Source organism: Dendrobates tinctorius, unplaced genomic scaffold, assembly GCF_039654945.1.
Source record: "Dendrobates tinctorius isolate UK_male_01 unplaced genomic scaffold, ASM3965494v1 ptg000016l, whole genome shotgun sequence".
Lineage (NCBI taxonomy): Eukaryota > Metazoa > Chordata > Amphibia > Anura > Dendrobatidae > Dendrobates > Dendrobates tinctorius.
In genome coordinates this window covers 53,584,128-53,603,792 of record NW_027361684.1, presented here as the reverse complement: position 1 = coordinate 53,603,792, position 19,665 = coordinate 53,584,128, and positions in this window count along the sequence as shown.

Below are 19,665 nucleotides of genomic sequence, written 5' to 3'. Positions count from 1 at the left end.
CTGCTAGATACTCGGCAAAGCATTCTGTCTCTTAAAGACCTGCTGCCATAGGCAATCACTCGCTCTCGGTCATCCTGCACCTGCGCTAGTACCGCCCCCAATCCATGAAGACTACGTCTGTGTACAACAAAAAAGGGGTGTCAAACCAGGCATACGCCAACAACGGGGCACTCGTTAGGGCGGTTTTCACTTCATCAAACACTAAACAGGCGTTTTTCGTTTGTTTTTTGTGCTTCCAGAAACATTTAAAACTCATTTTACTGCCATTAAACAGAATCTGTCACCAGGTTTTGGCCACCTAATCTGAGAGCAGCATAATGCAGGGGCAGCGACCCTGATTCCAGTGATATGTCCCTTACTGTGCTGCTTGCTGTAATTCTTATAAAATTACTGATTTATCAGCAGGAGATTATCACTAGAGGACTAATACACCTGCTGTCATGTGACCTTTCTCCTTATTCATGATCTCTGTGTAACCCCACCACTGATTGGCTGCTTTCTGCCCCTACATCATACTGCTCTCAGATTCCCTTTAATGCTCAACCAGAACAAATCACGATCTGGGATCATTTGCATGTTTTATGTTCCTCTGCCTCTTTTAATCCAGGGATAACATTATGTAATCGTGACGGGAGACTATTTACCCCGCTACCTGAAATAACTAAATTAAAATACGTTTTACTTATGGATCAAGTAGAGGAAAAAAAAATTATCCATTACTAAACCCAGGTTGAAAAAAGACCTAGAATCATCAAGTTCACCTATATAATTATGTAAGCTGTACATTAGGAAAATGCTTGAAATGCAATTCCCTACAATATTATTTTCTAAGAATTTCCCTTATTTTTTTCAGTGTAACGTGCTAGCTATAAATCCAATCCCTGGATCAAAAAAGTGAAAAACCCTCCTGAAACAATTGCACATTTAATCTGTATTTCTTATGGTGCCTAAGGGAAGCCATAATGATAGGTGCCTGCTTGGTGACAAGCGCAGTTAGTTTCTTCTATAATGAAGTGAATTACCATTTATGAAAGGGTTAATACTTGGGTCTGCATCAGTAATAGCCCCTATAGTAACCATGACAACTGTCATGAGGTCATAAACACGTGTGATAAAGAAGATTCCATAATAGAAGGGCGCACTGCCACGATCAGTGCCATTACTGATGCGCCTGAGGACGTTGAGCTTGACCATCCCACGTAATGTGCCGACCTTGGTGAAATTTGGAGGTTCTAGCAGGGAAAGGGGCTGTCTGCTTTAGACACCCTCAGGGCATGGGAAGATAACAGAGGGGGGTCCCCAGCACTGGATCCCCTTCTATTACCCTCTACAAAGAGCTGCTCTCCTTTGGGAGTTCATGGAAGCACCTATGACTTTAATGGGTGACAAATTGGGGTGGAGGAAGGGGGTGAGGAGGTATTTCTCCTATTAGGGATTATTCATTATGAACAATCCCATAACCAAAAATCTAAATTTTTGAGAGTTGGACCTGGATCTATAAGGAAGAAATGGTTCATCCATCTGAGCAATCAGATCAACTAAATTGGGTCTAGCAACCGATGTGGTGACCGATATCGCAGCCAGATCTTTCCCACATCCAGTTATCAAATTTATAGTCTATATTTGTTATGTCGTTCTCTGTAAATTTAGTAAAATGTACAAATTGTAAAATTCTGCAGTTACATCTGCTATATCGGCACTAACTCTCTAAGCCCAAGGGAAGGGCAATCCTCCAGCTTTGGTTCCCTAGAGGTTTCCACCACAGGGGTTTTTTCCTCTCCTCAGTGCTGGAGGGTGACTCTTCGTGAGTCGAGGGTTGTGCCATTTTTGGTGTCATGAATTTAAATAAAATTGAGAACGTTTGACACCTAATTACAAAGCTTGGTGTATTTATTTTGTGTGCGTCTGTCAGATTCATTTTGTTTGGGAGTCGGGGTATATCACGTCACTGTGTCATAGGGCCGGACATCTGCCGCCCACAGTTTTGCCCCAAGTGTTGCTCCTGCTCTGCTGAATATCATGGAGCAGAGAAGACAAGAAAGTGTGCACTCATCATTGGACTAAGGACTTATATTACAGCAGGATCACAAGCAGCTTCCTCGCCTCATTCACACAGTGAGTATTTGGGGCAATATATTACATCAGTATTTGGAAGCTAAAATACAGACAGGAACAAACACAGAGAAAAAAAATAACTGAATCACTTTCACCTCGTCTGTGTTTTGGATCCACTCCTGTAGTCTGTTAACAATTACTGATGCAAAATATCTCCATGTAAAAGTGCTCTAAATCCTAAAGGCCCCGTCTGACATAGTGACGTGACGTATCAGTGACCTCGCCAGCGATCTCGCTATGTGTGACACATAATAATAATAATAATAATAATAATAATACATTTTATTTCTATAGCGCCGACATATTCCGCAGCACTTTACATTTCAGAGGGGATTTGTACAGACAATAGACATTACAGCATAACAATAATCACATATAGTAGATTATAACAAATACCAAGAGGAATGAGGGCCCTGCTCGCAAGCTTACAGTCTATGAGGAAAGAGGTAGACACGAAAGGTGGGTGGTAACAGTTGCCTTGATTGTATGGACCAGCCATAATGTTAAGTGTGTAACAGTACAGACACAGAGGGCTAATGGATGCATAAAGCATGTGGGAACATGATGCGGGAAATCTGGTTGTGGTAAAACTTTTGGCTGTGCCACACAGGGATAGATTAGGTTAATGTGTTGAGGCGATAGGCCAGTCTGAATAAATGCGTTTTCAGGGCACGCTTAAAATTGTGGGGATTGGGGACTAATCGTATTGACCTGGGAAGTGCATTCCAAAGAATTGGCGCGGCACGTGTAAAGTCTTGGAGACGGGAGTGGGAGGTTCTGACTATTGAGGATACTAACCTCAGGTCATCAGCAGAATGGAGGGCGCGGGTAGGGTGGTATACTGAAATAAGGGAGGAGATGTAGGGTGGTGCTGAGCTATGGAGGGCTTTGTGGGTGAGGGTAATAAGTTTATACTGAATTCTGGAGTGGATGGGTAGCCAGTGTAATGACTGGCACAAGGTAGAGGCATCGGTGTAACGATTGGTGAGGAATATGATCCTGGCTGCAGCATTCAAGACAGATTGGAGAGGGGAGAGTTTGGTAAGAGGGAGACCGATTAGAAGAGAGTTACAATAGTCGAGACGAGAATGAATAAGAGAAATAGTAAGAGTTTTTGCAGAGTCCAAAGTAAGAAAAGGTCGAATTCTAGAAATGTTTTTGAGGTGCAGATGACAAGAGCGAGCCAGTGATCGAATGTGGGGGGCAAAGGAAAGCTCAGAATCAAGTATGACCCCAAGACAGCGGGCCTGTTGCTGGGGAGTAATAGTGGAACCACACACAGAAATGGCAATGTCGGGTATAGGTACATTAGTAGAGGGAGGAAACACCAGGAGTTCAGTCTTTGACAGGTTCAGTTTCAGATATAGTGAAGACATGATGTTAGACACAGCGTTTAGACAATCGCCGGTATTTTCTAGAAAGGCTGGCGTGATGTCAGGAGAAGCGTATAATTGGGTGTCATCAGCATAGAGATGGTACTGGAACCCAAATCTACTGATTGTTTGACCAATAGGGGCAGTGTACAAGGAGAAGAGGAGGGGGCCTAGAACCGATCCTTGGGGGACCCCAACAGTAAGGGGAAGGTGAGAGGAGGAGGAACCGGCAAAAGATACAGTAAAGGAGCGGTCAGAGAGATAGGAGGAGAATCAGGAGAGAACGGTGTCCTTGAGGCCAATGGAACGGAGCATAGTGAGGAGGAGCTGATGATCCACAGTGTCGAATGCTGCAGAGAGATCCAAGAGAATTAGCATGGAGTAATGACCATTTGATTTAGCTGTTAGCAGATCATTAGAGACTTTAGTGAGGGCAGTTTCAGTGGAGTGTAAAGAGCGGAAACCGGATTGGAGAGGGTCGAGAACAGAGTTTTCTGAGAGATAGCAGATAAGACGGGAGTGGACCAGGCATTCCAGGAGTTTAGAGATGAAGGGAAGATTAGAGACAGGTCTATAGTTAGCGGCACAGTTTTGGTCGCGGGATGGTTTTTTAAGTAGTGGATGTATGATGGCATGCTTAAATGAGGAGGGAAAAATACCAGAAGAGAGAGGTTAAATATTTTAGTTAGGTGAGGGGTGACAGCAGGGGAAAGGGACTGGAGGAGATGTGACGGAAATGGGTCACTGGTGCAAGTAGTTGGGCGAGAAGATGCAAGGAGCCTGCTTACTTCTTCTTCTGTGACTGGTTCAAAATCAGAGAGTGAGCTAGATGCAGTGGGGGAGGGAGGACAGTGCGTGGTATGAGGTGATTGGGAGATAATTTCCTGTCGAATCTGGTCAATTTTTTCTTTGAAGTAATTGGCCAGATTGTCAGCTCTTAGCTCTGAGCGACCGGGCCCCGCTGTGATCTCGCTGATTGTGCTCGAATGTCCTGGTGTCCCGCTGGCCAGCATGCATTTTTGTGTTTGACACCGGCGAGCGACCTCATTGGCGACTCAGAACTTAGGGACGCAGGCGTGAGTCATCAGAAAAGCTGCTGTGTTACAAGGTCCCAACGACCGCCGAGGTCGTTATACGGATCGCCGCTGCGTTGTTGAGTAGATCTGCCTGTTTGACAGCTTACTAGCGACCCTGTAGCAATGTACCAGCGATCCTTACCAGGTCGTATCGTTGCCGGGATTGCTGGAGAGTCGCTATGTGTAATGGTACCCTTACTGACTTCATCATTACATCGATGACAGTGCTGCAGACAGTAACTTAGCTCCATGACTCTGCTTGAGTTGATAACATAAGCTGCTGAGCTCACTAATCGCCGGCAGCGCTGTCAATGTGAAGTCAGCGCTGAAGACAATAACAAACACCATGAGTGGGGGAGAGTGTGTAAAGTACAGGGGAACAGAGATTTCACCTTCTGAACACCTTTCATAAAAAATGACTCATTTCGTACCAGGACTAAGAATGTTGTAATGTTTGAAATGCGTTGGTTCTTACAGAAAGTGTTCACTTCAACTTTTGCAAAGTTTGTAAATTTTTTCACTTTTTTCCATGTATTAAATTTAAAAAAATGATATTCTGAAAGCTGGATCCTTTACCGCTCTTGGACATGTCTACTTTTTTACTACAAAAATTGAGGTGTTGAATTTGTAATGACCAGAGGTCGGAATAAGATCCAGTGGGTCACAAATCGTGACTGCGGCAGAAATCCCAAAAGTATCTTTACTCAAACAGCAGATAAAGTAGAACTTAATATGTGGAAGAAACAGATTGAAATACCCTTATACAGTTCACTCAGCCAGAGCTGAAATCACTATGCCAATCCAAGGTTCCCTGAAGAGTGTATTACACTGGGATTTAAAATAAATTTACCTAACAGAAAGGTCAATTCAGGTACTCAGAGAACAGGTGTACATCAAATGCAGTGATATCAAGGGACCCCCTGGAATGGCATACTGAGTATAACCTACAAAATCCTATAATAACAATACATATAAATATAATACAAAGGTCCTTAAGCGCTTCAACTAGGGATACCCGGGTATCTATGACTATTGTACCTTTAACCTGAGGTGAGTCTCCTCTCAGGCATAGAGAATGCATAGGCTGCAGCCAGTCCCAATCTTCGGCGCCAATCAGTTGAAGCAACACAAGATTCCTCGTCTTGTCGGCCAGTGCCGAGCCCAAACGCCGGGGACCTATTGTTCTGTAGCCTCAAGATGCCGTCTCTCCTCCTGTAATCCTCACGAATTCTCCTAGAAGCAATACGCCTGTTTCTCTATAAAATATATGTCCAATATTGTTTCTCAGCTCATCACAACAGGGACTCCACAAAGCTCCACAGTCACACAGCTCTCATGAACTCTATGTATTTGTTCCACAGTCTCAGGCTCCCAAGATGAAGGGGTTGCAGTAAACGGTCTCTTACAGTGTTCAGTCTCCTTGCTTCTCATAAGCTGCTCCACACACACACAGTGTCTCTCTAGGCAGTCTCTCTGTTTCTGGAAGCTTCCTTACAGCTCTAGACAGCTGACACTTGGCCCCACCCCCAGCACACACAGACTCCCAAGCACTCACAGCACCTACTCTTAACTGCAGCAGGCAAACACCACAGGGTCCTAGTACTCTGGTGTATTCACAGTTCACCCTCTTACATGCCACCCCACTAGACGTTGGCGTCCTCAACATACCTCCCCACTCAAAGTCATCCTGAGCATATCGCCCAGGCAGTATTCCTGCTGTAGATCGCGTAGTTCTCCTGAGGCCTACTCCAACAGACGCAGCCCCAAAGGGAGCGGAATCCTCTTCTATGGTGTTGCCAGAGGGAACGAGTGAGGTTGCCTTCTCCTGCAGCATGGCGTTCTGTGACATAGCGTCAGGACCAAGCAGCTGACCTGATTCTCTTTCCTCAGCAGGATCCATCACATTCTCAACACACTCATCACACGGCGACAGATTGGTCAAAGGTGGCAAGAAAGCAGGTGAGAGAGATGGCACACCATCAAATTCAAGATCACTAAGAGTACCCATCTTTTGGGACTCGGCCTCTTGCTCCTTGGGAATGGGAGCTGAATCTTCAAACCATCACCGTTGTAGCATGTTACGGTACAAATTACGGGTTGCCCCCCATGTCCCCACCGGCTTCACCTTGTACACTGGAATTTCAGGATTCACCTGATTTTTTTTTATCAGATACGGAGTCGCCTCCCATCGGTCTCTCGGTTTTCCTGACAGTCGTTTTGCCCTCACCAACACTCTATATCACGGAGAGAACATCTTTGTTTGCACGGGTAGCGTGTCCCTATGGGCCACCTGACAAAGACGAACACCCACCACCCGATGCACCACCCTCAACCGCCGTCGGTGTTCTCGTACCCATTCGGATGCAATCTGAGGGGGATTGGAGGAGTGATCAGGCATGTTCAAATCCTCAATGTCCCGGCTGGGTCTCCCAAATGTCAACATGTGTGGTGAATAGCCAGTAGTGCTGTGCACTCTATTATTGCAGGACCACATCATTTTGGGGAGATACTTAGGCCAGCGTGCCTGCTGTTGACCCTCTAATGTCCTCAACAATTGCAACAGGATCCGATTAAAGCACTCTCATGTCCTGTTACCGTGGGGGGTGATAAAACTTTGTTCTCGACTGTTATATACCATACAGCTGGTGCAGCTCCTTCATCAGTGTCCCCTGGAAGCATGCCCCTTGATCTGAGTGTATTCTCTACTGACACCCGAACACTTGGAAGAAATATCGACACACAGCCTCAGCCGCCGACTGTGACGAACTCAGCTTCTGCTGAGCCGATTTTTTGAGTGGACCCTCTGGGTCGTGGCACCCAGCCACCGAGGGCGAGCTTTCCTTGTGAGAAACCACCCCATATACAGGGAGCGTCAGGGGCAATACCAAGGGGGTGAGCCACCACGACTGCTGGGACCAGACGGCCAGCTCAGGGGAACACTATGTGCAAGTGTCTGATGACAAGGACGAGTAGGAAGCAAGACAAGACAAGAGGTAAGTTCAAGGTATCTTCATTAAGAACTTAAGGATAACATTCAGTGCGAACATGAAAACAAGCAACACGGCAGGGTGCATGCGTGGGCACGCCAAGGTCCATAGCATGGTATGGGCCAGGAGGCACGCCTGGGTACAGGTAAAGGCAAAATGGCATCGGACTCCGGACAGCTGGCAATGATCGACACGATCAGGGCATCAGGCTGCGGACATCAGCTCCGGACATCAGGCCGCAGTCATTAGGCCTACGATCTCTGGCAGCGATCGGCAGGTTCCGGGCATCCGGCAGGCAAACCAGGGTTCAGGCAAGGAGGCATGACAGATCTCCAGGCATGGTGCGTGTTAGGGAACACACCGAGGTCCAAGGCAGGCTTCCAGGCAGGATGCGTGCTAGGGGCACACCAGGGTCCAGGGTAAGGTGCAAGGCTAGGTGCGTGTGTAGGGGACACGCCAGGGTACAAAGCAAGGTGCAAGGCAAGGTGCGTGTGTAGGGGACATGCCAGAGTTCAAGGCTTAACAAACGAGACAGGGCGCATGTGTAGAGACACGCCAAGGCACAAGGTACAAGACAGAAGGGTTCAAAGTACAACAAACAAGACAGGGTGCGTGTGTAGAGACACACCAAAGCACAAGAAGCAAAGCAGAGTCCTGCGCGTGCAAAGAGATACGCCAGGGTCATGGTTCAAGGCAGAGTCCTGCTCGTGCAGAGGGCACGCCAGGGTTAGGGTTTAAGGCAGGGTGCCATGCCAGGGTTCAAGGCAGGGTGCATGCTAGGAGCCACGCCAAGGTTCAAGGCAGGGTGCGTGCTAGGAGCCACGCCAGGGTTCAAGGCAGGGTGCATGCTAGGAGCCATGCCAAGGTTCAAGGCAGGGTGCGTGCTAGGAGCCACGTCAGGGTTCAAGGCAGGGTGCGTGCTAGGAGCCACACCAAGGTTCAAGGCAGGGTGCGTGCTAGGAGCCACGCCAGGGTTCAAGGCATGGTGCGTGCTAGGAGCCACGCCAGGGTTCAAGGCAGGGTGCGTGCTAGGAGCCACGCCAGAGTTCAAGGCAGGATGCATGCTAGGAGCCACGCAGGAGGCACGCCTCACTGGCCAGTGCACACGGCTGTACACAAACACGAGGCACGACCAAGGCACAGGAGGTGGCGAGGGAACCCACGCCGGGGTTCAGGGAAGGCAAGACAGGGAGCGAGGCAAGGCAAGGCTGGGAGCAGAACACGGAGAGGAGGAGAGACAGAAACACAGAGTCAGATCAGAGTGAGAGCAGAGCTAGCAGCGGAGCGTAGGCCGAAGCCCAGAGCCGGGCCAAGGCAGAGCCTTGGGACTAGCCAGGAAACGAGACATAGAACTAGCAGCGGAACGTAGGCCGAAGCCTAGAGCCGGGCCAAAGCAAAGCCTTGGGACTAGTCAGGGAGTGTGCTAGAGAGCACCAGAGGACAGGGTCTAGCAGCGGAGCGTAGGCCGAAGCCCAGAGCCGGGCCAAGGCAGAGCCTTGGGACTAGACATAGAAATGTGCAAGAGAGTACTACAAGGCTCAGAATAGCAAAAACCAGACATGGTGAAACAGGCAAGGCAAAGCAAGGAGACAACATGGCGAAAACAGGCTAAGGCAGAGAACAGCGGAAGTACTACAAAGCAAAGCAAGGCAAGGACAAACATAGCAGTCACATGACCAGGGATTCCAGACATGTAGAGATGATTGCCGAACCAGACAGTACTGGAACCTAGGAAAGGTCACATGATCAGGGGTTCCAGACATGCAGAGATGATTGCAGAACCAGACAGCGCTGGAGCCTAGGAAAGGTCACATGATCAGGGGTTCCAGACATGCAGAGATGATTGCAGAACCAGACAGCGCTGGAGCCTAGGAAGGACACATGATCAGGGGTTCTTGGAACACAGAGATGATCACAGAAGGCAGAGCAGAAACGCAGGCATCTTGCAGCCCAGCAGTCATGAGGTGAGTGTGCACACTGCTCTAGGGAACATGCAGGATAGCAGACATGAGATGGGCGTGCACACCGCTCCAGGGGTCATGAGGCAAAACAGACATGGCGGACATGGCGGACGTGACACAGACTTTGTCATCTGGTCTCTTGTCGACACAGCTACAGCATACTTGGTAAAGTGATCTGTCATTAACAGGCAATAGGAGTACCCTGACGTAGAGTACTCTATCAAAACATAGTCAATCATGAGAAGCTCTAGCGGAGCCGAAGTCTGCTGTGCTGGTTTGTCATCGTGCTGAATGAGGCAAGTTTCTGTGTGGGGTCAGGAGGGGTTTACAGGGTGGATGTAGCAGAGCCATGTGTGTGCAAAGTGTACGGAGCGGAGGTGTGTTTGTGCGAGGGGTACGGAGCAGAGCCATGTATGTGTGAGGTGTACGGAGCAGAGCCGCACGTGTGCGAGGTGTACGGAGCGGAACCATGTGTGTGCGAGGTGTACGGAGTGGAGCAATGCATTTGCGAGGTGTATGTGGCACCCCCAGGAGTATGGTCGCCACAGTGGCATTGACTTCCTCCGAGGGAGAATGATGTCACGCCTGGAAGCAATGAAGGGTCTCTATGGCAATTAATCACTGCATGCAACACTGTTCCTGCTCCAGGTCAGCAGAGGGAGCTCTGAACCCAGAACTGAGGGGAGGAGGTGTCTCTGGGGGCCAGGAAGGAGTGAGTCAGTTAGTGTGAGGAGGGTGTCGTGTGCAGACGTGGAGGAGAAGAGCTGGGGAGACAGAGGAAAGTGGAGAGCTCAGTCCCAGTGATAGCGCATGATCTGGAGCCTGGTCTCCAAGGGTGTATGGATACTAACGGTCCTGCACCAGAAACCAGAGGAATAGGAAGCTGTAAATGCTCTATTCCCACATAATCCTCGGAGGCACATCAGCGACGGGTGAGCCAAGAGCGATAGAAGGCTACGGCTGTCTGCCATACGAGGTAGATCCAAAAGGGAAGAAGGAGGAACTCCAGTGTAACTCAGTACTGGGAGTACTTCATAGAGAGCGCTAGTAAGGAGACTGCACAACCCATCTGTCAGAGTGATTCCTGATTTGCTTCCAGGCTAACCAGCTCCTGTGCCATCTGTACTCAGGACCCTGGACTGCCTTTGCCAAGTAAAGGTAAAAAAACTGCAATCTATTGTGTCATTGCTTTCTTGCTGCAACCTCCCCGGCACTGCTACATCTCTGTGCCTGACACTGCACCTTCCTTCCCAACACCCATCTACACTGCCCTGGGACAACAGCCCTGCCTGTGGAGGGTTATAACATCTTGGCTGCACCACACCATCTGTCCCAGCGGATCTGTCTGCAGCGTCGGCTTAACATCTTCATTGCCGAACACCACAGGTGGCGTCACAAATCATCTATTCATAAACTTTATTCCATCACTTCACTTCCTTACATGGACGCCCAGGGCCACGGACTGGGTCACTGCTACTGTGACACTTCCCTGTGAAATACCGGCCCGGTACCGAGTACCCCACTGCCCTGGTGGGCGAACCATGTACAGAGCGGAGACGCGCGTGTACTGGTTGTACAGAGTGGAGCTGTGTGTGTATGGGGCGTACAAAACCGAGCCGCGTGAGTATGGAGCGGAGTCGCATGTGTATGGAGCGGAGCCGCGTGTGTATGGAGCAGAGCCGCGTGTGTGCGAGGTGTACGGAGTGGAGCCATGTGTGTACAGAGTGGAGCTGCATCTGTACGGAGTGGAGCAGCATGTGTATGGGGTGTACGGAGTGGAGCCGCGTGTGTATCGAGTGGAGCTGCGTGCGTGCGAGGTGTATGGAGCAAAGCTGCATGTGTACAAGGTTTACGGAGTGGAGCCGTGTGTAAAAGGTGTACAGAGCAGAGCCGCGTGTGTACGAGGTTTACGGAGTGGAGCCATGTGTGTACTGAGTGGAGCCGTGAGTGTGCGAGGTGTACAGAGTGGAGCCGCATGTGTACGAGGTGTACAGAGTGGAGCCGCGTGTGTACGGAGTGGAGTCGCATGTGTACGGGTGTACAGAGCGGAGCCGCGTGTGTAAGGGTTGTACGGAGTGGAGCTGTGTGTGTATGGGGCGTACAAAACGGAGCCCTGTGTGTATGAAGTGTACGGAGCTGAGCCGTGTGTGGAGCAGAGCCGTGTGTGTATGGAGCGGAGCAGAGCAATGTGTGTACGGAGTGGAGCCACGTGTGCATAGAGTGGAACCGCATGTGTACGAATTGTATGGAGCAAAGCCGCATGTGTACAAGGTTTACGGAGTGGAGCCATGTGTGTAGAAGGTGTGCAGAGCATGGCCACGTGTGTAAAAGGTGTACGGAGCAGGGACGCATGTGTACGAGGTTTAGGTGGAGCCGTGTGTACTGAGTAGAGCCGTGTGTGAGAGGCATAAAATGCGGAACCGTGTGTGTATGAGCTGTGCGGAGCCATACGTGTACAAGGTGTATGGTGGGGAGCATCCATACCTCCCAGCGGGACAGTCCCGATTTTGAGAGAGAGTCTGCCCCGGCCGGGAGCTTACTTTTCCCATGGACACAGGGGTACATGGCGGAACCTCGAGGAGCACTTTAAAATTCTCACATGACGTTCCACCGGAAGTGACATGCTAGAAGCTGACCGGAAATGAGGGAATTTCGGGAAGAGATTGTGACGGAACCATGGAGGCACTTCAGGGAATGCTTCAGATCCATCACTGGTGTCCTCCGACAGCGGGATTGCCTTGGACTCGGGGATGCCGGCCATGTGAGCGGATCATGATATGTCCTGCATCGGGAGGCTCAGGTGGGCACTATAATGGGAGCCGGGCTGCTATAGTATCTTTATAGAATCTTTCTTTCTTTCTCTCTCTGTTCTTTCTTTCTCTAATCTTTCTTTTTTTCTCTCTCTCTCTCTCTGTTCTTTCTCTCTCTCTGTTCTTCCTTTGTTTCTCTCTGTTCTTTCTTTCTCTGTTCTCTTTCTTTCCCCTCTTTCTTTCTATTCTTTCTTTCTCTCTCTCTGTTCTCTCTCTCTCTCTCTGTGTTCTTTCTTTATTTCTCTTTCTTTCTCTCTCTGTTCTTTCTTTCCCCTTTGTTTCTTTCTCTCTGTTGTTACTTTCTTTCCCTTCCTTCTTTCTTTCTTTCTTTCTTTCTTTCTTTCTTTCTTTCTTTCCCCTCTTTCTTTTTCTTTATCTCTCTGTTCTTTCTTTCTTTCCCCTCTTTCTTTCTCTCTTGCTGTTTTTTTTCTGTCCCCTTTCTTTCTCTCTCTCTCTCGCTGTTCTTTTTTTCTGTCCCCTCTTTTTCTCTCTCTGTTCTTTCTTTCTTTCTCTCTCTGTTCTTTCTTTCTTTCCCCTCTTTGTTTCTCTCTCTTTTCTTTCTTTCTTTCTTTCTTTCTTTCTTTCTTTCTCTCTCTGTTCTTTCTTTCTTTCCCCTCTTTCTTTCTTTCTTTCTTTCTTTCTTTCTTTCTTTCTTTCTTTCTTTCTTTCTCTCTCTCTTCTTTCTTTCTCTCTCTGTTTTCTTTTTTCTCTCTCTCTGTTCTTTCTTTCTTTTCCTCAGTACCAGTCAGTGTGCCCACAGTAGAACAAGAGGGGTAGGAAGCTAGGTAGCACTGGTCACATTGAGCACTTCATACTTTTCACTGGTGTATAATCATATGCCCTGAGCACCCCCAAAAGTGCCCCAGACAACAGGGTACAAGCAAATCACTATTACTATCAGTCCAAGTGGACAATTATATACATAAAGTTAATGATGTCCCTGTGCCAAGCAGTGCGGAGGATCAGAATACACTGAGGAGACCAGAGCAGCGGGGTATGGTGAGAAGAATGATATGGGGCCCATTATGCTGTATGAAGTAATATATGGGGCCCAATATACTGTATAGAGCATTATATGGGGCCCATAATACTGTATGGAGCATTGTGTGGGGATAGGGGATGACTCTCTGTGGATCTGACAGCTGGGACCCCCATGATCCTGGGAAACATAGCTTTGAAGAGCACCATGTAAATGAAGCTGTGGTCAATCATACGCACTGTGGTGCCATTCACATGTAGCTCTTCAAATAACCAAGAGAGTGATGAGGGGACGACAAAGTATATAAAAAATTCACTGATTGGGGCTAGTGAGTGCTATAGTTTGTGGGCTGGTGGGATTTGTGTGGCAAGACTGCATTTTTGTCCCAGTCCGGCCCTGTGCCAGGCCTACCATTGCCATTAATGACCCTTGTTCTGGATACTTCTGTGTTGTTCTTGTATGTGCGTGTGATGGCGCTGGCATCCTTGTGATTGGACACTTTTTTTTTTTACTATTTATCTAAATCAAAATGTCCACTATTGTACTCAGTTTTACAATATAGATATAAAAATTTACTTTGTGTGCAGGGGGGGTGGCGTCATTTTGCTGTTCGCCTCAGGCAGCAGAGAGGCTAGGTTCACCCCTGCTAACAGATCCCCTATAGTAGGCCTATGATTGCCCCTACCTGACTGTGGAGGTTGGCACCCTAAAGAATGATTTTTTGGTGCCCCCACTCAACATAGACTATACCTAACTGCCCTATTACGCCCTACCACAAAAGTGGTCTGGCTGAGACAAATTTACTTATATTGGTGTCCGCTAGAAGAATCCCCCAGTGTTTTTTTAGAACCTGGTAAACCCTTTCAGATTGCCCATCAAATGTTCCAATGAGTCCAACCAGATTCTCTTGATCATCAGTCTGGACCCTATTATTACCAAGGAGGGTTTGCCTATCAACAGAAGAAGCCTCATTTAGCGGTCCATCCAAAGCTTGTTAAGATGGACGAGTCATAATCCAACCCCTTTTAAAAAGGCAATATCCAAGGGACATTTTCTCCAGATCAGAAGGAACTGTTCTGATTTGGGTACCTTAAGGCTGTGTTCACACACAGCATTTTTTTAGAGGCATTTTTAGCGATTTTTCCAATAAAACTGCTAAAAATAAGCTTCCCATTCATTTCTATGCATTTTGCACTTTTTGTTCACATTGATGCGTTTTTTACTGTGAAAAACGCGCAGAAAACGCGCAGAAAAAATGCGCCGTTTCTGGGAAGGGAGTCAGGTTTTTCGGCAGAAATTTTCTGCTACGTGTGCACTTAGCCTTAGAAGGCAATCTAGGGATCTGTATTACAGATTTAGAAGGAGGGGTTATCCGTGAAGTGCTCACCTAGGTGTTGCCATTGTGGAGTACATTTGTTCCCTTGAATTAGAATGAAGTACTGAGTCCATCTTATGAAGTCATTACTGTGGGCTTGTATCAGATAATAAATTTTTATAATGGATGATGAGATGGAGCACTAATCATGGTTCATGATGTTTGATATTTGAAGTATTTGTATGTTTATCAGATACCCTTTGGTAAATCATCTTTAGTTCCAAGACTGTCTTCATCTCTACCCTTTAATATATTGTTTTTTCACCTTTGTGGTAGGGCGTAATACGGCAGTAAGGGATAGTCTACGTTGAGTGGGGGCACCAAAAAAATCGCTCTTTACGGTGCCAACCTCCGCAGTCAGGTAGGGGCAATCATAGGCCTACTATAGGGTATCTGTTAGGCTAGTCTATTTTGAGTATATTCTCGGCATATACCTTTTTTCACTGGGTTTAAGGAGAATACATGTGCCCATACAGACCTCGTTTTGTACCCAACTCCGCACAAGTGTAATGTCCAGACACTCATTCTGACCTTTGCCCAATCTAAGGGCGTTTTAGACAGGACACAGGGCATCCCGGAGGCCACCCCCCTTGAGTGTACCACACTTCGGAAGATAGATATCTGGCTCAAGACAGTAGTTTCAGTGTCCTCAAGTTGGTCATCAACATCTTCCCTCGAGGAACCAAGGGGTACCCTTGACAATGCATCTGCATTTCCATTTTCTCAGCCAGAGCGGAATTTAATGCTATAATTGAACTTAGCAAGGCGGGCGACCCACTGCTGCTCCAACACTCCCAGTTTTGAATTCTCTAAGTGAGCCAGCGGGTTGTTATCTATCATGACTAGCACCTCAGCTCCTGCTAGATACTCGGCAAAGCATTCTGTCTCTTAAAGACCTGCTGCCATAGGCAATCACTCGCTCTTGGCCATCCTGCACCTGTGCTAGTACCGCCCCCAATCCATGAAGACTACCGTTTGTGTAAACAGAAAAGGGGTGTCAAACCAGGCATACGCCAACAACGGGACACTCGTTAGGGCGGTGTTCACTTCATGAAACACTAAACAGGCGTTTTTTGTTTGTTCTTCCAGAAACATTTAAAACTCATTTTACTGCCATTAAACAGAATCTGTCACCAGGTTTTGGCCACCTAATCTGAGAGCAGCATAATGCAGGGGCAGCGACCCTGATTCCAGTGATATGCCACTTACTGGGCTGCTTGCTGTAATTCTTATAAAATTACTGATTTATCAGCAGGAGATTATCACTAGAGGACTAATACACCTGCTGTCATGTGATCTTTCTCCTTATTCATGATCTCTGTGTAACCCCGCCCACCACTGATTGGCTGCTTTCTGCCCCTACATCATACTGCTCTCAGATTCCCTTTAATGCTCAACCAGAACAAATCACGATCTGGGATCATTTGCATATTTTATGTTCCTCTGCCTCTTTTAATCCAGGGATAACATTATGTAATCGTGAAAGGAGAATATTTACCCCGCTATCTGAAATGACTGCAATTAAAATACGTTTTATTTATGGATCAAGTAGAGGAAAAAAAAATTATCCATTACTAAACCCAGGTTGAAAAAAGACCTGGAATCATCAAGTTTAACCTATGTAATTATGTAAGCTGTACATTAGGAAAATGCTTGAAATGCAATTCCCTATAATATTATTTTCCAAGAATTTCCCTTATTTTTTTCAGTGTAACATGTTATCTATAAACCCAATCCCTGGATCAAAAAGTGAAAAATCCTCCTGAAACAATTGCACATTTAATCTGTATTTCTTATGGTGCCTAAGGGAAGCCATAATGATAGGCGCCTGCTTGGTGACAAGCGCAGTTAGTTGCCTCTATAATGAAGTGAATTACCATTTATGAAAGGGTTAATACTTGGGTCCTGCATCAGTAATAGCCCTGTAGTAACCATGACAACTGTTATGAGGTCATAAACACGTGTGATAAAGAATATTCCATAATAGAAGGGCGCGCTGCCACGATCAGCGCCATTACTGATGCGCCTGAGGACGTTGAGCTTGACCACCCCACGTAATGTGCCGACCTTAGTGAAATTTGGAGGTTCTAGCAGGGAAAGGGGTTGTCTGCTTTAGACACCCCCAGGGCATGGGAAGGTAACAGAGGGGGGTCCCCAGCCCAGGATCCCCTTCTATTACCCTCTACAAAGAGCTACTCTTCTTTGGGAGTTTATAGAAGTACCTATGACTTTAATGGGTGATAAATTGGGGTGGAGGAAGGGGGGAGGAGGTATTTCTCCTATTAGGGATTATTCATTATGAACAGTCCCATAACCAAAAATCTAAATTTTTGAGAGTTGGACCTGGATCTGTAAGGAAGAAATGGTTCATCCATCTGGGAAATCAGATCAACTAAATTGGGTCTAGCAACCAATGTGGTGAGGTGACCGATATCGCAGCCAGATCTTTCCCACATCCGGTTATCACATTTATAGTCTATATTTGTTATGTCGTTCTCTGTAAATTTAGTAAAATGTACAAATTGTAAAATTCTGCAGTTACATCTGCTATATCGGCACTAACTCTCTAAGCCCAAGGGAAGGGCAATCCTCCAGCCATGGTTCCCTGGAGGTTTCCACCACATGGGGTTTTTCCTCTCCTCAGTGCTGGAGGGTGACTCTTCGTGAGTCGGGGGTTGTGCCATTTTTGGTGTCATGAATTTAAATAAAATTGATAACATTTGACACCTAATTGCAATGCTTCATGTATTTATTTTGTGTGCGTCTGTCAGATTCATTTTGTTTGGGAGTCGGGGTCTATCACATGTCACTGTGTCATAGGGCCGGACATCTGCCGGACACAGTTTTGCCCCAGGTGTTGCTCCTGCTCTGCTGAATATCATGGAGCAGAGAAGACAAGCAAGTGTGCACTCATCATTGGAATAAGGACTTATATTACAGCAGGATTACAAGAAGCTTCCTCGCCTCATTCACAGAGTGAGTATTTGGGGCAATATATTACATCAGTATATGGAAGCTAAAAAACAGACAGGAGCAAACACAGAGAAAAAAATAACTGAATCACTTTCACCTCGTCTGTGTTTTGGATCTACTCCTGTAGTCTGTTAACAATTACTGATGCAAAATATCTCTATGTAAAAGTGCCCTAAATCCTTACTGACTTCATTATTACATCGATGACATCGCTGCAGACAGTAACTTAGCTCCATGACTCTGCTCGAGTTGATAACATAAGCTGCTGAGCTCACTAATCGCCAGCAGCACTGTCGATGTGAAGTTAGCGCTGAAGACAATAACAGACACCATGAGTGGCACCAGAGATTCAGTCCTGGAGCAGGGGAGAGTGTGTAAAGTACAGGGGGACAGAGATTTCACCTTCTGAACACCTTTTATAAAAAAACTACGCATTTCGTACCAGGACTAGGAATGTTGTAACGTTTGAATAATAATAATAATCTTTATTTATATAGCGCCAACATATTCCGCAGCGCTTTACAGTTTAACAGCTTCAAAACACAAGTCATAAGTAACATCGTTAACAATACAACAATTAAAGTAAAATAAGATGACCCTCCTCGTGAGAGCTTACAATCTACAATGAGGTGGGGGAGATACAAAGTACAGGTGTGCATTTATAATGACGTATTTACAGTGATGGTCCAGCCATCTTGAGAAGGTGGGTGATAGAGATAGTGAATGGGCTACATACGCACACTTACACATAAAATGACTTTGATTAATGAACGTGATAGGCCGCTCTGAATAGATTTGTTTTGAGAGAGCGCCTAAAACTGTGCAATTCGTGGATAGTCCTAATTTTTTTGGGTAGAGCATTCCAGAGGATTGGCGCAGCGCGGGAGAAGTCTTGACATTGGGAGTGGGAGGTGCGGATTAGTGCAGAGGTTAGTCGAAAGTCTTTTGCAGAGCGCAGCGGTCGGCTAGGCTGATAGACAGAAATGAGGGAGGAGATGTAGGGGGGTGCTGCACTGTGGAGAGCTTTGTGGATGAGAACAAGTACTTTGAATTGGATCCTATAATGAATGGGCAGCCGGTGTAATGATTGGCGAAGAGCGGACGCGTCAGAGTACCGATTAGCCAGATGGACGACCCTGGCTGCTGCATAGTATGGACTGTAGAGGGGAAAGTCGAGTAATGGGGAGGCCAATTAATAGAGCGTTGCAGTAGTCCAGGCGGGAGTGGATCAATGCGACAGTGAGGGTTTTTGTTGTTTCCATGGTGAGAAAGGGGCGAATTCTGGAGATGTTCTTTAGGTGTAAGCGGCAAGCGGGCAAGAGATTGTATATGGGATGTGAAGGAGAGGTTGGTGTCAAACATAACACCCAGACAGCGCGCCTGCTGCTGGGGTGTTATTATGGTGCCACCCACAGAGAGGGAAATGTCAGATTTAGGGAGGATAGTAGACGGCAGGAGCAGAAGAAGTTCAGTTTTTGAGAGGTTAAGTTTCAGATAGAGAGCGGACATGACTTTGGAGACTGCGGAGAGACAGTCACTGGCATTCTGTAGTATAGCGGGGGTGAGGTCAGGGGATGACGTGTATAGTTGTGTGTCATCAGCATAAAGATGGTACTCAAAGCCAAATCTGCTGATGGTCTGTCCAATTGGAGGATGGGGCCAAGGACTGAGCCCTGAGGTAGCCCGACAGCGAGAGGAAGAGGAGATGACGTGGAGCCAGCGAACAAAACACTGAAGGAGCAGTCAGAGAGATAGGAAGAGAACCCGGAGAGAGCGATGTCCTTAATGCCTAGTGACTGGAGCCTATGAAGTAGGAGACGGTGGTCAACAGTGTCAAAAGCTGCAGAAAGGTCGAGAAGAATGAGCAGAGAGTGTTCACCGTTACATTTTGCTGTCAGAAGGTCATTGGTAACTTTGATGAGTGCAGTTTCAGTCGAATGTAGGGGTCGGAAGTCAGACTGTGAAGGGTCTAGGAGGGAGTAAGTGGAGAGATAACGGGTAAGGCGGGAGTAGACT